Source organism: Alosa pseudoharengus, unplaced genomic scaffold (genome assembly GCF_046254945.1).
Source record: "Alosa pseudoharengus isolate Yale_2024_CS ecotype anadromous, Long Island Sound unplaced genomic scaffold, YU_APseudo_1.1 YU_APseudo_1.1_scf_1, whole genome shotgun sequence".
Taxonomy (NCBI): Eukaryota; Metazoa; Chordata; class Actinopteri; order Clupeiformes; family Clupeidae; genus Alosa; species Alosa pseudoharengus.
In genome coordinates this window covers 12,181,670-12,197,358 of record NW_027468564.1, presented here as the reverse complement: position 1 = coordinate 12,197,358, position 15,689 = coordinate 12,181,670, and the positions used below count along the sequence as shown (strand labels likewise).

Sequence of the window (15,689 nt, the reverse complement as noted above, 5' to 3'; positions counted from 1 at the left end):
CTTTCATTTGAGGCCAAGATTATGCTTATAAGGGGTTCATATGCAGTAAGCATTTGATTGCCAGTATGCATTTTGGATAACCCAAAGTCCTATGGGGAGTTTTCATAGGGCATTTTACAAAATGCATGAGCATAGCTTGGCAAATAATAGTCTAAAGTGCTCATGTTGTCATTCTATATTGATCTACTTTTGCACACAGCATGACAAGACCTAATGCTAGGACTCAAGTCATATCAAGTCAAGACCTAGAGAGCGCTGAAATGTGGTCAGTTCAAAGATGCTTGTTATCCGGTAGAAAAAGAAAAGAATAATCTAGCCTTTGTAACTTTTGTCAATACATCACAGTTATTCTAATTGTTTTCCAACAGTGTCTCAGCTTTCCAAAAGAGAGCAGGCATTTGATTATTGGCTAAAGTATGTAGGAGCAATGCCCTCCTAAGTCAAAATGGGGCAAAACATTTATAATTGCTCAGATTTGCAAAAGAAAAGATTTGACACATGGCACTGACAATTCAATAATGGGCCTTTTCACCACCTCTGAGCATCCACTAACCTGGACCTTTTAATTTAGGGGCTTTCCTCTCAGGGTGAATGAGAGGATGCTTAATTGCTTTTTACCCGACATTTTTGAATACAGATGCAATGATTAATGCATCCATGGCCAGGATATAATTATATAATATGACATGATTTTAAAAGTGACCTATAACAATAGGCTATGCAATACACTTGAATTTGTTTAGTGCTAATAAAATGATTAAGCCTATTTGGAGAGAGAGATGTTTAGAATGTGACAATATGTCAGTCATCGTGTGAACGAAAGTATAACTAGGCATAGGCTACTTGTTCTGAGCAAGTGTTGTCAATGAACAGGCTGTGAAACTGTTGATAAGTTACAGACAGTCATGAACAACTGATGCTAATTATCTGGGAAACATTCTCTATAGCAGCAGTCACGTTGTCATTGTTTGTGTCAAACAAGTTGTGGATTTGTTGTAACATTAAAAGATGACTTACTCTGTGCTGAAACCATGAACTGATGCTCGAAGCAAGGTGAACGAAACTTGGAAGAAGTAAGTAGGCTAACAGGTTCACGTTCAATAATTCACGTTCAACAATTCCAGGATACACGTTTTTCATTGGTTGTTGCGTTAAATCTTACCCAGATACAATAGAGCTATTTTCTGATTGGCTATTGTGTAGCCCTCTCGTTATTTTTGATTGGCTGATAAGTGGCAGGCTCAACCTCCAGGGGAGACGCGCTTGATTCCTGCCAGTGCCGTAGTGAGAGCGGCGCAGCCAGAGACATTCTGGGCGCTGCGGCAGCATATTAAATACTGTATAAATAGTTTTTCTGCGTGAGAAATACAATGTGTGGCGGGAGAGCGTGACAAAAGACTGAAATGAGTGACTGTCACGCTCAATGCGTGACACTTGAGAGCCCTGTAGGCCCATAGACAATGTAGATATGAGGCCTTTATGTGTACCTTTAACGATTTCTGTGTTTCAAAGTCTGTCTGTTAACATATCTGTGCATACAAATCTGTATGTTATTCTCGTGATGATAGTCCTTACTTAAAGCAAGGATCAACATGGGCCTCTTGACTACAACACTATGTAAGGCAGTGGTCTCCAACACGGTGCCCGCGGGACGGCTATGAGGCGCCCCCAGCGCACCTTCTAAAAATAGCTAACAGGTCGCCTGCAGATCACGCTCTAAAAACACTCTCTATTGTGAAGTTTTCAATAGATATTTAAGTCTAGACCTGGGCCCAGTTCCCCGAAAGCATCTTAAGCCTAAGAGCGTCGTAAAGTCCCTCTTACGAACGTCTTAAGATTTGCCGACTGTTTCCCGAAACCATCGTAGCTTAAGAGCGTCGTGAAAACACTCGTAGATCTACGAGTGCTCCAGAGTACTTGTTACCGGCTAAGAGCGTCTTAACAGTACTTCTCACTGAGGTCACCAACAGGACATACAGAGGAATTACAACTTAGAATACATAATCCAACTTACGTTCCCATTCTTTATTGTGTTTACCTGTGATGAATCAGATTTTAGCGTGCAAAATAGCCTACATTTAATGGTCATAATAATGTGATGAAAAGCGGACAAAAATGCAATCAAGTTATGAAACGAGACGTTGCCAGAATTATCTTTGTTAAGTGAATATTTTATTAGGCCTATGAGGTAAAAAGCAGAGAAAGCAACATGTGGTTTAGTCTGTAGCCTACTGCATCAAAATCTAAGCCTACACATTTCCTCTCTTTCTTACTCGACTTCTTTCTTATCTTCAAACGTGTTCTTAAGTGACACCGCGAAAAATTATTGCATGGTGCAACAATCTAATCTTAAAATAATTACAATTATTTATGTCTCTGTGTGGTATATAACCTACTTGGGATGCTTACATGCAGATGTCAAAGTGTTTTTATTTTCGTATTGATGTGAATTAATGTGTAGATCCGCAGTTTAAATGGTAGGCCTATAGCTGTGACGTGCAGTCACCTGACATCACCGTCAAATCAGAGGATATTTCAGAACTATTAACGTGGACAGCTCCCCTTAAGAGCATCTTAAGAGCAGTGCACGCGCGTTCACGCTACGAGCATGTTCGGGAAACAGTCGGAAAAACCAAACGAACGATCCTAAGATGAACCGTAGAAAACCCTCGTAAGAGCGTGTCTCCGTCGTTATCGGGAAACTGTGCCCAGAACCATTTTAAGAATGTATGTAGCCATACATTTGTAACATTAAAATGATATTGGTGATACCTTACAAATTGTAGCTGCGTTAAATTTTAGCCTTTGGCTCCAAATCCATTTCCCATTCAATCTTTAAACAACAACGGAAGCGGAGCGCATACACGCTGCTCGCATGCATAGACAGTAAAGGGGGAAAAAACTTGCTCGTCTGGTGTAGCCAATGGAAACATATATTTGCAAAAGTTCTGTGGCCATTCCATGTTCGTCAAATATGGTTCTTGCATGATTGTTCAAGGACTGAAAAACAATTGCTTTAGCTCACAGGCCTTTTCTCCTCCGTAGGCTACTGCCGTATAATAGCGCTGAAAATGTTGTGGCATGCATGGCTGAGCAGGACTGTGCATGACGTTTTTTGTCAGATCATGGAGAGATTTCAGGTGTGCAATAACTTTAAAAGGAGTTTTCATATGTTAGGGTGGTGTGGGCGATTACTATTGAAATGTTAAAACCAAATTGTAAGGGATAATGGACGACACGGTGGTCTGTTCACAGAAGTTAAAGGGACACCAGGCAAGCCTGATGCTTTTTCTCTACGAAACTCCCCCTCGCTCGGTCTGAAGCTCTTTTCCTTTTCTTTGCATCTTCCGTCAAGGGTTTTCGCTGCTTCTTCGCCGGCTCTGCCATTATACACACGTTTGCCGCAATCGCTAGCGTTTCGTTAGCCTCACTCTGTGCTGTGGATGCAGGATGGAAACTGAAACTGCTTCGGTCGCCGGGTACGATACACTGAACTTGCAAGCGGGATATTCTTCCTACAGGCAGTAGGGGCGGGCGAGAGAGTCTTCATTCGCCCTGTAATGAGTCATTTAACCATATACCGACTTACGAAGATGAGTAATTAACACGAAAACGTTGCCTGGTGTCCCTTTAATGCACGGTCGAGGTTGTAAAACGGCCCCGACGCGAAGCTACGACGGAGTATTAGGGCCACACATGAAGAAAAAAAATATTTTTGCCATGGCGAGATTAAACTCGACATGTTGTTGACTTTAAAGTCGACATGTCGACATTAAACTCGACATTTCGAGAATAAAGTTGAAATGTAATGTCGACTTTAATCTCGACGTGTCGACTTTAAAGTCGCCATGTCGACATTAAACTCGACATTTCGAGAATAAAGTTGAAATATCATATCTACTTTAATCTCGACGTGTCGACTTTAAAGTCGACATGCTGACATTCAACTCGCAATAGGCCCTACTGTTTAAACATAGCCTACACAGTTTAAGCTATGTAGCCTACACTAATAAACAATAGCCTATGTTACATGAAAAATGGGCTTCAAATAGGTGTTATTTCAGATAGATTGCTAGATTGCAGATATTCAGATAGATTGCGTCTTGTCTGTTACTCATTGCCGTCATCGTGAAGTGCTGTCTCGCGGTTATGGAAATACCATGCACTATGCCGTTTAGGCTAAATAGCTAGAAAAATATATGTATCCAATGATATAATGTTTCTATACAAAATGTTATTTCACTTTGTTTTTACGTGGGTAAGGCCACTGCACATCCAAATAACTGCCCTTCATGACCCACAGGCCGTCACTCTCCATAGGATAACATGGCAAAACTCATTTTTCTAAAACTGCTTTTCCATGTCTCACCTGCAATACGTAGCCTATAGGAGGCTAGAAACACAGGTATAGCCTAAGCATATATACTATTTTGATCCCGGGAGAGAATATGTGTGCATGCACTTTATTTATGCACTAGGCTATGTGTGCATATGTGTGCATGTAGGCTACTAGCCTACATGGGGTGGTCGGGAGGACAGCTTAATTCGTCCCTCCATAGACATTCAGCAATAGGCTGTTTTGCATCCATTACAAACAAGCAACGTGAAAGTCTAGGATTGGGGAGAGCGCCTAGTATACAGTTGAACCTTTAGATGAAAAACAACACTTTAATAATGGGCCTACAATAAATAAATAAACAGCTAATGACGTTTAGGCTACTTTTGACCATCACATTTATCGCCTGTAACTCCGTGATAGGACCTAACAGCAAAGTAGCCTATTTGGCTGAGCAAAGTAGGTTAATATGTTCTATGTTTTGTCCACATGATCCTATGTCTAATCATTGTTGCACTCGAACACTCTGAATCATTGTTGCACTAGTTGCATGTTTCATTCGTCCTCCCTTTCAATCGTCTCGAGCGGTCGTTCTCTCTCCAAACTAACTTTATACTCAAAATGTTGAGTTTAATGTCGACACGTCGAGATTAAAGTCGACATGATATTTCAACTTTATTCTCGAAATGTTGAGTTTAATGTCGACATACCGACATTAAAGTCGATACGTCGAGATTAAAGTTGATCTTACATTTCAATTTTTTTCTCGAAAAGTTGAGTTTAATGTCGACATGGCGACTTTAAAATCGACATGTCGAGTTTAATCTCGTCATGGCAAAAAAAAAAAAAATCCTTCATGTGTGGCCCTAATACTCCGTCGTACGAAGCGGAGGGCCGTTTAAACCTCGTAGTGCATTAACTTCTGTGAACAGACCACCGTGGAGTCCATTATCCCGCTTATTCCACTGTTGCCACTTGCGTTGTGTTCATTTCCTGTTACAATTTAAACGTTTTAATCGCTAAAACTGTCTTGTTTGTAGAACTAATTTCTTCTGACACATATCAACTAATTTCTCAACTTACAGGACAAACTGCCGTTACTAGTTCTAAATGGATGGTTGCTACGGCCAAAGGCCGTTGTCAAGTGGGCGTATCCCAAGATTCTGATGAACTTTAGCTTTGAAACATCGCTATTTTACTTTTCATCGATATTTTAAAGCCACCTCCGTCATATGCTACAATGTTGCAATGTTCTGAACGTCTGCATTTTACAGCTCGGATGCAACGTGACAGTTAATTTAAACTTCACAACGAGTTCGGCGAATTAATATACAAGTGTGATACGGCCAAAAAAATGGATCTACTTCATAGGTGTGCAGATAACATACGGTTAATGGTCGTTCTAAATTACGTAGGACAATGGGAAATTCAACCAAGCAGTGGAATAAGGTATGTTAGCATTGCAGTCATATTCATACCGAGAGACAAACACTACATTCTACCAGTTTTAATCCTCGTAATAATTATATAATGAAACTCATTACGGTGAAGCACCGATTCAACTGTTTACTGTCCAATACTGAGATAGGCTACTTACCAATAGTCGGCTCTTTTCTAGACGCTTCCTAACAGAAATGTTCAACTGTGTTTTCACAAAATGGAGACGACAACTTCAGTTTCACTTCCCCTTGAGGAGGAGACGTGACACACACAGCCCAATCCAGCCTCCAAGGGTTAGCTTCCCTTTTCAACCCAGTAGTCACATTATGTACATTTAGTCAAAGTCAAAGTCTGCTTTATTGTCAATTTCTTCACATGTCAAGACATACAAAGAGATCGAAATTACGTTTCCCACTATCCCACGGTGGAGACAAGACATATTTACTTGACAAGAAGGTCGACTCTTAGATATGTGTGAGTAAAGTGTATGTACTGTATGTAATGTAATCTTGGGCTACTGACTAGTTCAAATCAGTAATATTGTTAAACTGATATTATTCATTAATAATAGTAGGCTAATAAAATAAATAGACCATTGAAAGGCTTGGGGGCTATTTACCATTCCTACAGTCTGAGCTGTATGGACATCACACACACACACACACAAACACACACACACACACACACACACACACACAAACACACACATACACACAAACACACACATACACACAAACAGAGCTGGCCCACAATCAGATATCTCTCCCCAGCCGATCAGTGCTGTGTTGCTCTCTCCGAGATATGGAAAATAAAATAAAGCAAATCAGGTGCATCACAGCTCCTCTGCTTCAGTAGTCGCCAAAGAGCAGAAATAAACAGAAACACACACACACACACACATACACACACACACAGACACACACACACACACACACACACACACACATGCATTGCCTCTTGCTTCAAGGGTGTGGTCTGAGGGCCAGTGGTATGGCGGATGGGAGTGAGGGGGTATCCAGTTTCCCACACACACACACACCACACACACACACACACACACACACACACACACACACACATACACACACACACATGCATTGCCTCTTGCTTCAAGGGTGTGGTCTGAGGGCCAGTGGTATGGCGGATGGGAGTGAGGGGGTATCCAGCACGTGGCGCTGTTGTGTCCGAGCCAGGCAGAGGCGGGTGCTTGGTTGCCCACACCAGGTGCCAGTGTGTGTGTGTGTGTGTGTGTGTGCTCGAGCCACAGTAGTGTGTGTGTGTGTGTGTTGTGCGTGAGAGTGAAGTGCCGGTGTGTGTGTGTGTGAGTTGGCTCCTCCTTGTTGAGCGGGCCGCTGAGACTCCTCCCCTTTGCCTCATTCCACTCTGTTCTGGCAACACGTCCACTTAAATAAGCTGACCCTCCAAATCAAGTCTCTCAGTCTCCCTCCTCCAAATCAAGTCTCTCAGTCTCCCTCCTCCAAATCACGTCTCAGTCTCACTCCTCCAAATCACGTCTCAGTCTCACTCCTCCAAATCAAGTCTCTCAGTCTCCCTCCTCCAAATCAAGTCTCTCAGTCTCCCTCCTCCAAATCACGTCTCAGTCTCACTCCTCCAAATCAAGTCTCTCAGTCTCCCTCCTCCAAATCAAGTCTCTCAGTCTCCCTCCTCCAAATCACGTCTCAGTCTCACTCCTCCAAATCAAGTCTCTCAGTCTCCCTCCTCCAAATCAAGTCTCTCAGTCTCCCTCCTCCAAATCACGTCTCAGTCTCACTCCTCCAAATCACGTCTCTCAGTCTCACTCCTCCAAATCACGTCTCTGTCTCACTCCTACAAATTGTGTCTCGGCGCTGTTTCAATTTCAATTTCAATTTATTTGTACTTATAGAGCGCCAACACATTGCGCATGTCTCATGGCGCTTTACAGAATGTTAGACAATCAGAGAAAAGAAAAGAAAGGAAGAAAAGAAGGCCCGTGGGTAACAGGGGTAACAGGGAAAAACTCCCTAGAATTGGAGATACATATAGGAAGAAACCTCGAGCAGATCCACGACTCAAGGGCCTGACCCATCTGCCTAGGGTCAGTTATATGACAGTAGGGTCTGTATACATGACAAATGCATAAGTTAGTCAGGTGTAGAGAATAGAACATGGTGTTTAAAGCCACTTGAGGTAAATGTTACAAGTGGTGGGATGGTTACATATCCGATATGATAATGCATTAATCCTAATTTAGTGTCAGATAATTCAAATGGTACAGTGTAGGAAATGAAATTATCCAGGGGATTAGGAGTTGTCATAGGGCAAGTGATGGGTCGCTAGGAGGTACGGGCCAGGAGTTTCCAACTCCTTTATTTTTCTTTACAATTCTGTTTCTACAGTTGCAGCTGCTTTCAACTTTTTCCTCAGCCCTCCCTGCATGTTCTCTCAATTGATCTTGAAGACGTTTCACACGTGATGCTTTTACAGTTTTTCTCAATTGCTAAAACACGATTTCTGAAACCTTGCTGCATTTTCTTAAAACATTAAACACAAAACCTCAGCTTAAAGCACTATTTACAAAACCTCTCACTCCTCTTGCAAAAATCAAACTTTCTCCTCAAAACAGATTTACTTGTGCTCAAAATCACTGCTCTCAGATCATAAACAATGTGATCAAAATGATATACACGATCAAGCAGTCAGTAAACAATACACCAAAAAATAGAAAACATTATAGTTCAAAACATATAGTTCTCAGGGAGAAGTATATTTTTAATCTCAAAACAAATTTAATATTTTTCCATCATTGACTTTTGATGAACAAAAACATGTTCTATTGTAGTAGCTCAAAATTGATCAGAACTTTCTACTTTGCATTTTTTGTTCTTCCTCCTTGTCCTTACAGTACTGTACCCTGCATCTCACAAACCTCGTCTTTACAGTACTGTACCCTGCATCTCACAAACCTCGTCTTTACAGTACTGAACCCTGCATCTCACAAACCTTGTCCTTACAGTACTGTACCCTGCATCTCACAAACCTTGTCCTTACAGTACTGTACCCTGCATCTCACAAACCTTGTCCTTACAGTACTGTACCCTGCATCTCACAAACCTTGTCCTTTGTCTCTGTTACTGTAATTCTTGTTCTTTGTTGATATGAACCTGCACCCAGCAAATAAATAGTAAGTAAGTATAAGTATATATACTCTTTTGATCCCGTGAGGGAAATTTGGTCTCTGCATTTATCCCAATCTGTGAATTAGTGAAACACACACAGCACACAGTGAACACACAGTGAGGTTAAGCACACACTAATCCCGGCGCAGTGAGCTGCCTGCAACAACAGCGCTCGGGGAGCAGTGAGGGGTTAGGTGCCCTGCTCAAGGGCACTTCAGCCGTGCCTACTGGTCGGGGTTCGAACCGGCAACCCTCCGGTTACAGGTCCAAACCGCTAACCAGTAGGCCACGGCTGCCGGAAATAACAAAAAGAATGCACAATCTTCGAGGTGCTGGTGAGGGAAATTACCGTAAACTCTAAAAAACTTGGTCACCGCACACTCTATCTCTTTCTTCTTTTTATTGATACCAACATTTCAGCCTGTCAGCCTTTGTCAAGTTTCCTAGGATACTAGCAACCCAGTCTTACAGTAAAGCGTCAGTATCACACGAGGGCATTCTAGGTATCATGTCGGGTGTGCAAAAAAATCAATTATGAACCTGCAAAAAAACCTCAAAATCTATTGAGTAATCAGCACTGTAAACAAATGGAAAGCACACTGTTCAATGAATGTACTGTACCACAGTATGCAATGCCCACCAACAACCTGTTTGCTCTCTGAACTGGCTGATATTGGTCGTCACATCATTTGAAACAAGTGAAATCTATTTTGAGTGGTTGTGTTTAATCAATGACATGTCTGCTCTATTTGTATTAAAATTGTTGCCACTTGTGTTTACCAGTATGGATGACATGTGCATTAAAGTGCAGAATGTGTTTTGAGAATGAGAATGCATTTAGAGTTTTGCTAAAAATGGAAAATGAAATCTGCAAATTGTGTTTTACCATGTGAAATGGTTTAAGGTATTGGCAACAGACTGAGCAATTAGCAAAATGAATTCAAGCAACTGGGAACTTTCTTCAGCCGATGGGTTTTAGTGTTTTAGCAACTGAGAAAAACTGTAATAATGTGTCAGTGATATAGTGACAGCCTTGCAATTTGGTTTTGACAGCACAACGTTGCTCACGTTTGATTCACTATCTCACACAAGCTGCTTTTCCTCTTTCTTTTCTCACACACACTCACACACACACACGCTGTCCCTGCCAGGGGAAAAAAAACCACTCACACACACACACACACATACACACATACACAAACACTCTCTCTCTCTCTCGCTCCGTAACCTGACACCTTGCACACATACACACAGTCACACACACACGCGGTCCCTGCCAGGGGAAAAAAAAACACTCACACACACACACACACACACACACACATACACAAACACACACACACATACACAAACACTCTCTCTCTCTCTCTCGCTCCGTAACCTGACACCTTGCACACACACACACACACTCACACACACACGCTGTCCCTGCCAGGGAAAAAAAAACACTCACACACACACACACACATACACAAACACTCTCTCTCTCTCTCTCGCTCCGTAACCTGACACCTTGCACACACACACACACAGTCACACACACACGCTGTCCCTGCCAGGGGAAAAAAAAACACTCTCACCCTCTCGCTCCGTAACCTGACACCTTGCAAGTTATTTTACTCAGCAGCCCAAACCACAAACAAAAAAAACATGTGTCAGTTCAATATAGCTTGGTCTCTTTCTTTCTCCCACACAGCTGCACAACGATAAAACAATAATTTCTCTCTCACACTTTTAACAATCTCTCGTTCAATTCACAGTCGACTAAGTCAACAAAACATAGGTAAACCTATAAAACCCCTTTCCAGTTACTGCAAAACCAAGACACCCAATCTGGTGATTTCGTGAGACTTTTCGAGACTTTTCAAGTACTTGTCTATAGTTAATCGATTACTTATTTTAATTTGTTCACAAATCTGTCCAATTATATGTGTACACTTTTCCTTCTCATACCCAATGACCTCTAGAGCGCATCAGTCATTGATGTAGGTATTTTACTTTGTCAAAACTCTTTATATCCAATGACCTCTAGAGCGCATCAGTCATTGATGTAGGTATTTTACTTTGTCAAAACTCTTTATATCCAATGACCTCTAGAGCTCATCAGTCATTGATGTAGGTATTTTACTTTGTCAAAACTCTTAATGACACTAACTTCAATACTCTCATTAATGTGCAGCTTTTAATTTCTAATTTCTTTTCTCGTATAAAGGAGCTGACCAGGTGAAAGCAAAAAACGTTTTCCACTGTTTTCGACTGATATCATGTTTTCCTCTTCTCTGTGCATTGGTCCAGATGCTTTGGTCAGCACACACACACACACACACACACACACACACACACACACACACACACACTCTAATGGTATATTCATGAAGCTAATCTGTAATTTGTTAGTCTTATTAACATATATTTCTCTCAACAGAAAACAGTGAGTTGAGGTGTCAAACTTGCAGCAAGTTGTGACTCTCCAAAAGATTTATCAAAAGAAAATAAGCAACATCTACATAATTATAGTGAGTAAAACACCTTAATATAACATATAGTAATTGAAATTTTAAAACAAAAAATAGAGTAAAATCTACTTATTCACTCCATAACAATAATACAGAGATGTAAGATTTAATTAATAATTTGATGACCCTGGTCCTGTATGGAAAAAAATAAGCAACATTTACTTAATATTTTCACGAATGTTAAGGTTAATAATAAATACATTTAACTTGATACTGGCAAGTGAGTTGTACTTGATATTACAGCAGTAAAATTTACTTTGAAAGTTTGAGTGCAAATACTTACAAGGATTTTATTAAGTAAATTCTACAAGTTATTTTTTTTCAGTGTAGTTGTTTGAACTATCCATATATACGGCTCTTGTAGAGAGTGCTGAAGAGTGCCCCTAGTGGCAAACAAAGAAACTCTAAAGGCATGCCAGTGTAGAGAGAGCTGAAGAGTGCCCCTAGTGGTAAACATGGAAACTGCAAAGGCATGCCAGTGTAGAGTGTGCTGAAGAGCACCCCTAGTGGCAAACAGGGAAACTGCAAAGGCATACCAGTGTAGAGAGTGCTGAAGAGTGCCCCTACTGGCAAACAGGGAAACTGCAAAGGCATGCCAGTGTGGAGAGTGCTTAAGAGTGCCTCTAGTGGTAAACAGGGAAACTACAAGTTTTGTCATAAATTTGACATCTATAAATAAACTGTTTTTTCTCCTCTTTTTGTATGTAGTTGGTATTCAATTAGAAAAGCTCTGCAAAGTCAACAGCCAGTCTCATATACACACAAATGACACACAAACTACGAATGACATTCATTTTGAAACAAAGACAAATGAAAGTCAAGATAATCGTAGACAAAATGATATTGTAAATCCAGTGTTATGATGGTGTTTATGTACGTTTACAATGTGTGTGTTTTTAACCAAAAATGCTATTTTATGTTAAGCACCATAATTATCCAATCCCACTGGTTTGCTTCATGTTTCCATTAGCAGGAGGGTTTGGCCATAACAAGGGAAGGAAGGAAAGGAGGTTTGACCAATAAGAAGGAAGGAATGGAGGGAGGAAGGGAGGTTTGACCAATAAGAAGGAAGGAATTGCATGTTGTGTGTGATGTCTGTATGCTACTGACACCTTGAATTTCCCCTTGGGGATAAATAAAGTATCTATCTATCTCTATCTATCTATCGAATGGAGGGAGGAAGGGAGGTTTGACCAATAAGAAGGGACGAATGGAGGAAGGAAGGGAGGTTTGACCAATAAGAGAAATGAGGAGAAGATGTAGTGTCTACTGACTGTGACTTTCCACAACCAGCTTAGCTAGTACAAAATATGACCGCCGCTCAGTCCAGCACATTTTTTCCACAAAAATAAGTCACGCTTAAAAGCATATATGATTCTAACTGTCTCACTGAATTGCATTATGCACACTCAATTCTCACTGGTATCTGCTAGACAATAAGTACCAAAACATGATTCGTTCATAGATTTCACATGTAAAATACATTTTATACAACCCCATCCCCATCTTGCCTGTTCATAATTCTGAGAAATTCTTGAATTGTGTGCATGTGTGCATGTACATGTTTATGTTTATGTGTGTGTGGGTGTGTGTGTGTGTCTGTGTGTGTGTGTGTGTGCATGTGCTTGTGTGTTTGCCTGTGTATGTGCCTGTGTGTGTGTGCATGTGCATGCATGCGTACATATGTCTACTGTGTGAGTATGTGTCATACGTATGATTACTGTGAAAACACCTAATTTTTTGCTATTTCATTTTTAACTAGGTGGCGCTATACATGAAATAAGTAGTAATGGGATGGGTTGACATGGCCCCTTAAGACCAACATACAAAAAAAGGTGGTCCTCCTAGGCCCTACGGTTCTCAAGATATTCACAGAAAACTGTGTCCGGCCACCTACAGGCCAGTTGGTGTACAGTAACATAAATTAATTTATTGTATGGCCCCCCATGAACGGAATTCCACGAAACTTGGCGTGCATTCAGAGGGTGTCATAATGATCCTACACTTCCAATTTCGTGCAGTTTTGACCATGTTAGGTCGCAGATACCTGCGATTACAACACCTAATTTTTACTTTTTTGTTTTTAACTAGGTGGTTACATGAAATGAGTGGTTATGGAATGGGTTGACATGGCCCCTTAAGATCAACATACAAAAAAGGTGGTCCACCTAAACCCTACGGTTCAATTGGCCATGTGAAAAAGAAAAAAAAACTGACTAAACCTATATGACCGCCGCTTCGCTGCGCGCCAGTAATAATAACTAGTTTGGTAACACTTTATAATAACTACACCCAATTCATCATTTATTAAGCCTTTGTTACTTATTAGTTAATGGTTTGTTCATCATTAGTAATTTCTAATTTATCATCAGTAAAGCATTTGTTCACACAGTTATAAATAGTTTGTTCATAGTAAATAAGCCTATATCTAAAATATGTTTATACATTATTGTTAATACTTAATAAATGATGCAGTAATGTTTTTGATTAAGTCATATTTCCATTATTTAACAGTTGTTACATACACATGCACTAATGATTAGTTAGGGTGAGGATACATATTTTATAAACCACTTCCTAATACTATTATTCTTTTATTGTAAGCTCATCTAAAGTGAGACGTTTTATGCCTTGCAACACATTTACAAATGAGTTATAAAGTTTACACTTCCATTTATTAATTTAGCCGACACTTTCACCCAAAGCGACTTACACATGTCAATGAAATTAAATGGCAAGGCCACATTGGTGGACACCGGGGTTTGAAGATTACTGCATGTTAACCCGGCTCCCTATCCACTACACTACCTTTGCCCAGTGGTATTACAACAGTCAATTCAAAAATATAATATAGATATGCGTGTTTACTATGAACAAACCATTTTTAACTGTGTGTAAACAGGATTTGAAGATGTGAATTAATGTAGGAATAATCCTTTACAAACGAAGAATACAGCATTTAATAATAGTTTACAGATGTTTGGGGGCAGCCGTGGCCCACTGGTTAGCACTCTGGACTTCTAACCGGAGTGTTGCCAGTTCGAGCCCCGACCAGTGGGCCGGGGCTGAAGTGCCCTTGAGCAAGGCACCCAACCCCTCACTGCTCCCCGAGCGCCACTGTTGAAGCAGGCAGCTCACTGCGCCGGGATTAGTGTGTGCTTCACCTCACTGTGTGTTCACTGTGTGCTGTTTGTGTTTCACAAATTCACCGATTGGGTTAAATGCAGAGACCAAATTTCCCTCACGGGATCAAAAAAGTATATATACTTATACTTAATAACAGTGTGTAGTAAAAGAAAACAGAAACTCTTGTATAGTTTTAGGGGTTTCTGTGTGGGCCAAGGTTGTGTAGTGGATAAGGAGCAGGACTAGCACGCAGTAGCCTGGAAAGTTGGGGGTTCGATTCCCAGCTCTCACTGTTATGCTTGTCTGCTAAATGAATGAATGTGAATGTAATCTTTACAACTCATTTGAAAATGTGTTGCAAGGCATAGAAAGTCCTCACTTTAGATAAGCTCACAACATATCATTAACTAATCACTCCTGAGTTAATCATGAATTATAGTATTAGGAAGTGGTTTATAAAGTATGTATCCTCACCCTAACTAATCATTAGTGCATGTGTATGTAACAACTGTTAAATAATGGAAATATTACTTCATCAACAAAATATTATTGCAAAATGTATGAACAAACCATTTATAACTGTGTGTACAAATACTTTATTTATGAGAATTAACATAGGAACAATGCTTTACAAATGATGAACAAAGCATTTTGTAATAGTTTGCAACTGGTTTATAATAAGAAAATGATTTTATTATAAGTGGTTGTTTCATTACTTATTAAGTATAAATCATGTACTTACAAACATATTTTTGGATAGGCTTATTTACTATGAACAAACCATTTATAATTGTGTGAACAAATGCTTTACTGATGATACATTATGTATGAACAAGAAATTACTAATAATGAACAAACCATTAACTAATAAGTAACAAAGGCTTAATAAATGATGAATTGTGTGTAGTTATTATAAAGTGTTACCACTAGTTTTAGTGGAGAAAATGCACATGCTGTATGACTAACTACAATAGACATAAATGAATGAGAAGGAAAGAGTTAATCATTCATGACAAGATGAGTTGCTTTGCTCTTGATGGTATGAACACAATTTAACCTCCTGAGACAGAACAAGTCCAGCCAGTTGTCTACAGGGAGCATCTGAGACTCAAG

The 15,689-nt window shown here is 40.2% G+C and overlaps 2 protein-coding genes across 2 annotated transcripts in view; one reads left to right on the top strand and one right to left on the bottom strand.

Annotated features, from left to right (window-relative positions):
* LOC143136386 (NACHT, LRR and PYD domains-containing protein 3-like) overlaps positions 1-6,026 on the bottom strand; it is a 37,753-nt gene extending 31,727 nt beyond the window's left edge. The window contains exon 1 of the mRNA XM_076297087.1: positions 5,934-6,026. The gene's annotated coding sequence lies outside the window, so the exon portion shown is untranslated. The remainder of the gene's footprint in view (positions 1-5,933) is intronic.
* LOC143136317 (NACHT, LRR and PYD domains-containing protein 3-like) overlaps positions 1-15,689 on the top strand; it is a 286,890-nt gene that overhangs the window by 70,633 nt on the left and 200,568 nt on the right. The gene's annotated exons all lie outside the window — the stretch shown is intronic.